We start from the raw sequence: 8,526 nt of genomic DNA, 5'->3' as shown, positions 1-8,526 counted from the left end.
ATGTTCTTATGTATCAGGCTACAAAGAGGCTTCATGGGGCTATTTTGCATGGGGCTGGCAAAATAGGTGGCACAGATGTGAGTGCCCCATTGTGGGGCCTGGGGCTTTCCTCGGGGGGAAGGGGATGAAAGTCATGTTGGGGACAAAAGCCCTTTTGGTGCTTCTGCACCCAGCAGCACCAGGGAGCTTAGAATTGAACTCTAATGTATTCGCAAGTTCAAGCAAAATCAAACTAGCAATTCTATTCTTCAGACGTGTGTTGTGCTATATAACATCACAAGTTCTTTCCACTGTTGATTTCAGGAACAGGCACCAACTTGATCATTAGCAAGCATATATGTCCCCCTTGTGGCATTGCGGGTTTTCAATTTCAGTGTTTCAAACGATTGTCTTACTGCCCCTCCCACCCCAATCAGCTCAGCAGAGACGAAAAGATCATCAGAGCTTTTGACTTCATCAAATGTAGTGCACTTGTGTGAATTAGACTGCAGTTTATGAAAGCTCTTGCTACGGTCTCACCAGACTCTGGTATTGCTGCAACAAATACTGTTATTTTTTAAGCAATTCAAAACTGATCCTTCCCTGCATTCTGGAAATCAGAACTTTTACAAATCTGAGATGTGGTAGACGTGTAGAACTAAGAAAATAACTGGTACGCCCAGCAGAAAGGTTAATCCACTATTTTGGCTCTCCGGTGTCTTTCATAATCATCTGGATTTTCTCACCAAGGCTGCAATTCAAACTAAACTGCGAGGAAGTCAACACAGGGTGAAAATTGTCTCTGTGGAAGGGCCAGTGCAGTTCAAGAAAATTATCACCACCACTCTGATCAGTGTTTATTACAGAGAACCCTGGAAATCCTTTTCAAGAGTTTCTCAGTGTCGAGACTGGTAAACTTGAAAGACTCTTTGCTGCTACTATCAAGCTTCCTCTATAGCTGTGATTTTCAACCCTTTTCATCTTGTGGCACACTGACCAGGCACTAAATTGTCAAGGCGCACCATCAGGTTTTTGACAATTGACAAGGCACACCAGGCTGCCAGTGGGGGGCTCACATCCCCCATTGGCCCTACTAATAAATGACCTTCCCCCAAATTCCTGTGGCACACCTGTGGAGCACTTGTGGCACACCAGTGAGCCATGGCACAGTGGTTGAAAATGGCTGCTCTATAGCTAGGGTGTCAAACAGAGGGCCATGAGGGCCAGGTGAAGCTCTTTAACCCACATGATAATTGGGCTCTCCCAGAGCTGACATTTCAGTAGTGCTGCTTCTGCCAAGACTCTGGAAGGGAGCAGTGGAAGGATGCCCCAGAAGGCAAGGAACATTATAGGCAATCCAAGAGAGATAAGAGAGGGAGATGTTGCCGAGGTGCTGGGAGACCCAAATATCATGCAGGTCGCCCTTAGAGCAGTGCTTTCCTGCCAAGGTGTCACTTCACAGACCACCTGAGCTACAAAGCAATGCCTTATCAGAAGTGGCGTTGTTGAAAGGGCAGCTGACGTGATAATTGGGCTCTGGTTGGCAACCTTCAGTCTCGAAAGACTATGGTATAAGCCTACAGCACCCGGTATTCCCAGGCGGTCTCCCATCCAAGTACTAACCAGGCCTGACCCTGCTTAGCTTCCAAGATCAGACAAGTTCGGGAGATAGTGTTCAGTATAGGGAGATGGTTGGCAACCTTCAGTCTCGAAAGACTATGGTATAAGCCTACAGCACCCGGTATTCCCAGGCGGTCTCCCATCCAAGTACCAACCAGGCCTGACCCTACTTAGCTTCTGAGATCATGGTATAAGCCTACAGCACCCAGTATTCCCAGGCGGTCTCCCATCCAAGTACTAACCAGGCCTGACTCTGCTTAGCTTCTGAGATCATGGTATAAGCCTACAGCACCCGGTATTCCCAGGCGGTCTCCCATCCAAGTACTAACCAGGCCTGACCCTGCTTAGCTTCCGAGATCAGACAAGATCAGGCATGTGCAGGGTAACAGTTGCTGATAAAATTCTAATTCCTAGCCATCGTCTCCTTAATGACAGACATCACTTCCTGCTTAATGATGTCTCTTCCGGCCCTCAGCAGGCACCACCTGCTCGTCATTGTTTTTGAACCATGTGTGCATGTTACAGGTGTTTAAAAGAAAACACATCATCAGAGCACAGCTGTTTGTATAAACTGCTTTTCTGGAATATCCTGTAGAACAGGACTTCGTTTTAATCCGGTGGACTCTCAGTTTATACCGATCGACAACTGTAAAGTTTGAAAATGTCTTATTTACCATTTATATTAATTGTGATACCTTTTATATTAATTGGAAGTGGGGAGGGGGCATTCCTGGAGGAGGGTGAAAAAGGGGAGGATTAGGCCCAGGATTGGGGTGGCAGGGCATGCTACATCCAAACCCCTTCCCAAGCTGGGCAGCCCTACATGGGGCTTCCTGGATTTGCACCAGCAATATAGCTGGCACAGATCTGAGAGGCCTAATATGGTGACTAGGGCTTTACCCAGGATAAAGAGAAATATATCCCTTTGCCTGAATGTTATAAATGTAGTTTTGAGATGTTTAAATATTTTGATGGCAGAGTCCTGAACAGTCTCAAATCATGGTTTTAATCACCCATGCTAAATAAAGTGCCTTGTAAATGATCTATTTTGTAAGCACTACTGTTCAGCAGGTCTCTAGCGTGGCATTGAAAATGGCGCTTCATTTGTCTAGCGCTGATTAGATCCAACAATGATTCATCCATGAGGTGATACACAAAGCTTAAATCGTTGCAATTTAAGCAAGGCAAACCAAACCTCCTGTGGGAAGCCAGCAGAAGTGCAGACATATGCATCTGAACTTTAGTTAAGAGAAAGCAAATGAGGAGAAAATAACTGTAGGACAGCTACAACTGGTCGCTGTTGAGGCTGGCAGTGGTCTTTAAACCAGGAAGGTTGACTTTTTTTTAGAGACAAAAGATTGGCTCTCCTCCTATCCATCTCCAGTATTCCAAAGAAGATCAAGGTCATCAATCGGTGTCTTCACCTTGGACACCACAATATCAGGCTTTGGCTCTTTCCAAACACCATCTTCCAGAAATGCAATGAAGGTTTTAGTTCAACAGGCCTCAAAAAATACTTTCAACAGGCCTCAAAAATTCTTCTGTAAGCCTAATGAAAATAGCCTGAAATCCTGACATCAAGAAGCACAGGGACTACATTTCCCATGGCACTTTGGAACAGTGCCACCCATACTTGCAGTAGTGGCTAAAGTCTTTCCATTATCAGCATTTCTTGCTTCTGTCACTGTCAGGTAAACAAGTCCAGCCCATCCATGAGACCAACTGAGGAGGTTGCCTAGCAGACTAGCAAGGGGTGCCTCTGCACACACCCACCCCTGCCACTTTCCCCAACAGTATGGACCCAAAAAAGAAAAAATGGAGTGGAAGAGGAAATCTGGAGGAAAAGAGTGGAGTGGGCTAGAGTGTGCAATGCTCCAGTCTGTTCTCTACACTTTCTCTCTTCTGCTCCATTCCTTCTCTTTCTTTTCAAATCCAGGGAACAGGAATAGGAGGAGGAGGAGTGGTGGAGACAGAGACTGGTGAACCACCAGATAAAGAGGGCAGCATTTGGCATGCCTCATTAGACATGAGGAGGTGTTGGATTAACTCTGCAGATAAGTCTGGGACAGGAAACGACAGTGGCAGAAAGAGCTTGCAGAGGGGAGGCCATTATGATGTGAGTCAGGTTCACATTCCAGATGAAGTGGAACAAGTGTTGGAAGTGTGGAAGGTTCAGACACATTAATCTAGCTCTTCAGACAACCCAGGTTTGAACAGTGTCTTCCTCGTTGACACCCCTCTACAATACGGTCCATCTACAGGTGACTTTTCACAACTTTAAGCACCATGAAAGATGCTCCTTCATTGGGTGAATATTATTGGCTCAGTCCTATCCTCCGTGGCACTGGTGGAACGTGGGTACACACCTTCGCAAAAGCGCTGTAAAGTGCTTTTCAACTTCGTGAAGGCCAGGTATGCTGGTGGGAAGGCCCTCTGGCATCAGCGACCACACGGACACCCACCAGAGCAAGAAAGTCGAGCTTGGGGACGCGGGAGGGACGGGGGAGAGTGAGGAAGAAGTAGAATAGGGCAGGGGGAGGGTGGCGTGGGGGGTGGGCAGATCAGGTAAGATAGGCGGTACCATGGGTGTGCAATCCTATGCCCCCTCTTGGGCCTGATCCACCAACACGGATCAACTTGGACTTGTGCCAGCGATATTGCTGGTGCAGGTTTGAGTTGACCAATAGCGGTTGCTGGGGCTTACTAGCGAATCTCCCCTTACCCTGAGGAGGCCTGTAGTTTTTGACTCCAATTTTTGACTCCAATTTTTGCTGTAGTTTTTGACTCCAATTTTTGACTCCAATTTTTGCTGTAGTTTTTGACTCCAATTTATTGACCCAGGGCCCAATCCTAACCAACTTTCCAACTCTGGTGTAAAGACAGTGCAGCCTCACGGTAAGGACACAAATGTTCCCATACCTTGAGAAGGCCCTAGTGACTGCCCCTCCGCCATAGGATGCGGCACACACCCTACTGGCACAACTGCACCAGCACTGGAAAATTGGTTAGGTTTGGGCTGCCAGTGAGCAGAGCACATAGAAGAGGCATGGGGTATATGCAACAACAACAACAGTATTTATATACCGCTTTTCAACAAAAAGTTCACAAAGCGGTTTACAGAAAAAATCAAATAACTAAATGGCTCCCTGTCCCAAAAGGGCTCACAATCTAAAAAGATGCAAAGGAATACCAGCAGACAGCCACCAGAACAGACACTGCTGGGGTGAGGTGGGCCAGTTACTCTCCCCCTGCTAAATAAAAGAGGAGCACCCACTTGAAAAAGTGCCTCACCTTTATATGCAGGCAAAATATGCTGGCATGATGCTGTGTTAGGAGTGTCAAACATAAGGCCTGTGGGCCAAATGTGGTCCACAGGAACTCTTTATCTGGTCCTCAAACCCAGCACCACTACCAGCTGCTCTCAGTTACTGAGCTGTCACTGCTGAAAGCATGGCCTGTATGATAGTTGGGCTTTCTCATTTAGTTGGCAACCTTCAGTCTTGAAAGACTCTGGTATCGCGCTCTGAATGGTGGTTCTGGCACAGCGTTTAGTGTGGCTGAAAAGGCTGATTCAGGAGTGACAATCCCTTCCACACTGGGAGCAAGTGCAGTCTGTCCCTGGTCTGTCTCCCTGGCTATGGGCCTTCCTTCTTTGCCTCTTTGCCTCAGTCTGTTGGCCAAGTGTATCTTCAAACTGGGAAAGGCCATGCTGCACAGCCTGCCTCCAAGCGGGCCGCTCAGAGGCCAGGGTTTCCCACCTGTTGAGGTCCACTCCTAAGGCCTTCAGGTTCCTCTTGCAGATGTCCTTGTATCACAGCTGTGGTCTACCTGTAGGGTGCTTTCCTTGCACGAGTTCTCCATAGAGGAGATCTGATCAAGATTTGCATATTTTCTGTCATTGCAGCTAATTAGTTCCTAAATGAGAGAAAAGTGCTTAATTCTGGTCATGACCTGCTCAATGATATCACTTAAGACCCTAAGCAGGCTCCATGAATGCTATTTGGTTTGCTGTATGAAATGAGTTTGACGCTCCTGCTCTATGTCATAAACTGGCCCATGGGTACACTTGCTCCTGTCCAGGCATGCCACAAACTCCTCCTGCCTGAGCCAGTTCCACTGGCTGGTTTAGGGTGTTTGCTTCAATTTTGAATCAATTCTGTTTTGATCTTGAGAAAGTTTTGAGACTGAACAAAACGCAAAAACTGGAGCATATCCAGTTAAGGAAACATAAGGGGACGTTTTCGTTTAATGCTTGTGTTTCTCTCTTTTGTTTAATGCTCTCTTTCATTTGATGCTGGTGTTCCTCTCAGGTGTCAAGCGGTTTTAGCTGAGCTGTCTGTCTTCAGATCCAGCTTTTTTAAACAAAAATGTTCACACGCACATAGAGCATAAACTTGGCGGTTGAAAGATTGCTTTGCTCTGCTGACGAAGGAACAACTATGGCTTCATCTTTTTCAGATTTAATTCAACTACAGGAGGTAAATGGAAATTTTAAAAGGATGATTATACTAATGTTCGCTTCCTGAACAGATAAGATTTAATACCTGTCTTAACTCAATCAATATTCATTTTGCACATTAAATTTGTAAACTCAGGCTTATTTATCATTCACCCAGATACTGAATACTGAATTTATCCCTGACTATCTTTTGTAGCATTAGCACATGAGCAGAAATGTACTTAAATTGATGCTACTCTAATTCAGTGTATTGCTATCAAGATTGCTATCAGTGTATTGATGAGCTCATGCAACTTGAGGTGGCTAAACTGTTTATACAATATGCAACCAGTGGGCCTTCGGTATTCGCGCATAGGGTCCACACCAGCATCCAGAAGTGTTTCTCCAAAGCATTTGGGAGGTCTTCTGAGTCACGCGCAACCTCCGCACACTTTAGACTCCCAAATATGACCTAAAGGCACTTCCAGATACCCAAGACCAACTGTATTGCCATGTGGATGAAGCTGCACATAGAAACTTATTTCAATCACAGTCTACAGCAGTGATTTTCAACCTTTTTCACTGACAAGGCACTAATATTGTCAAGGCACACTGTCAGGTTTTTGACAATTGACAAGGTGCACCGTGCTGCTAGTGGGGGGGGTCACATCCCCCATTAGCCCTACTAATAAATGGTTGGTTGGCAACCTTCAGTCTCGAAAGACTATGGTATAAGCCTACAGCACCCGGTATTCCCAGGCGGTCTCCCATCCAAGTACTAACCAGGCCTGACCATGCTTAGCTTCTGAGATCAGACAAGATCGGGCATGTGCAGGGTAACAGTTGTTGCACTAATAAATAACCTTCCCCCAAATTCCTGTGGCACACCTGTGGACCACTCATGACACACCAATGTGCCACGGCACATGGTTGAAAGTGGCTGGTCTACAGAGAGGAGGAGAGTTGTAGTACTACTCTGTCATTTGGGCAAATCAAGACCTATATGAAAGTAGGCTAAGAGACATCCATGTCCCCAAAATACAGTAGTAGTGCTGATGAATCTCGGGAGCGGGAGGGCCACACCAGGAAACAGCTGTCGCATCCCCAAAGCTGATCAGAGATGAATTAAGCTTGTGACAGGTGTGTGCACATGGCTGTTCATCCCAGGTTCATCGTGGGAGGAGCGTGTCTCTTGCAGCTCAGTTGGTTGTGAGAACACGCTGTCATTTTTCTCCCAACGTTCCCTCCTTTCAATGCACTATTTCATTTTAGAAACAAACCATTAATTTACATTCCATCGATTCCATTCTTTGTACTGGCAACTAAGCAGATGAGAACTGTACTGATGTAATGCTTGGCAAAGCCCAATAGTTTTTTCTGCTACTCATGGCCAAAACCACAGTGACCCCAGTTAGACATTTTCTGTGCAATGGGCCTCTCTCAAAAGGGATTTCCTTGGATCTGTAAAACACAAAGGGCGCAATCCTAACCAACTTTCCAGCGGCAAAGTAAGCAAAGGGCAATGCAACTCCAAGGCAAGGGAACAAACATTGCCTTACCTTGAGGCCTCCATGACTGGCTCCCAACAGCACATACCCCACTGGCACAGGTATACCAGTGCTGGAAAGTTGGTTAGGATTGCGCCCAAATTCCTTTAAGGCAGCAATCCTATCCACACTTACCTGGGAGTAAGCCCCACTGATTATAATGAGACTTACTTCTGAGCAGAGTTGCATAGGATTGGGCTGTAAATGTACTTTAGCAATGTGACTTATTGCTGTTTGTGACAATTTGCTTATAGACAAATTGTGACTTGTTTGATGATAGACATTATGGCCATATTTCCAAGTTGAGATTTATAATTTTCAGAGGTCATATGTACTCTAGTACCCAATCAAGAAGGATGTCTTCACATTAGTAGAAGGCTTAGGTTGGGGATCTGCTAACCAGGCAAATCATTCAGCTGGCATGCCACTTAGTTAGGACTGGGCCATTAATGTTTGAAATTCCCTTATTGAAAACTAGGATTTAGAAGGAGTGTTGTTCAGGGCAGAGTGAACTGGGGAACAAGAATGGAATGACATGGTGGACATTCTAAGCTTCTCTGCTGTGTTGAGTCTAAAGGTGGTGAGCCCTTACCATATGCATCTAAATGTTGACTATAATCAAAACAAGGAGCCACCATAGGGGGGAAAACAAAATGGCCACCATGAATATGGCAGCTGTGAGTTTTTTTTTTGCAAAGAGCTTTCAAACTGGAACTGGTTCATTCAGTAATGGACCTGCTCTCGTTGGGCTCTGGGACAGGTCCACAACATGGCCACCCACCCCCTTCCTGGGATACTCATCGAGGCTTACAGAGCCTTGCGTGACACCAGCACTCGCAAAGTCTTCTGAGGCTTCTCGCACGGTTTTAAACAATACTTCTGGTTCCCCGATAAAACCAGGACCGTGCAAGACGTCTCAGAAAGGTTTTCGCGCACTACTGA

General features: G+C 46.0%; 1 pseudogene; it reads right to left on the bottom strand.

The window, feature by feature from the left end:
• Positions 1–1,879: 1,879 nt before the first annotated feature.
• On the bottom strand, positions 1,880–1,996 carry LOC136658082 (5S ribosomal RNA; annotated as a pseudogene).
• Positions 1,997–8,526: the final 6,530 nt, after the last annotated feature.

The sequence above is a fragment of the Tiliqua scincoides genome, chromosome 7 (genome assembly GCF_035046505.1).
Source record: "Tiliqua scincoides isolate rTilSci1 chromosome 7, rTilSci1.hap2, whole genome shotgun sequence".
Lineage (NCBI taxonomy): Eukaryota > Metazoa > Chordata > Lepidosauria > Squamata > Scincidae > Tiliqua > Tiliqua scincoides.
The sequence above is the reverse complement of the archived record's forward strand: the minus strand, read 5'-3'. Positions and strand labels throughout refer to the sequence as shown.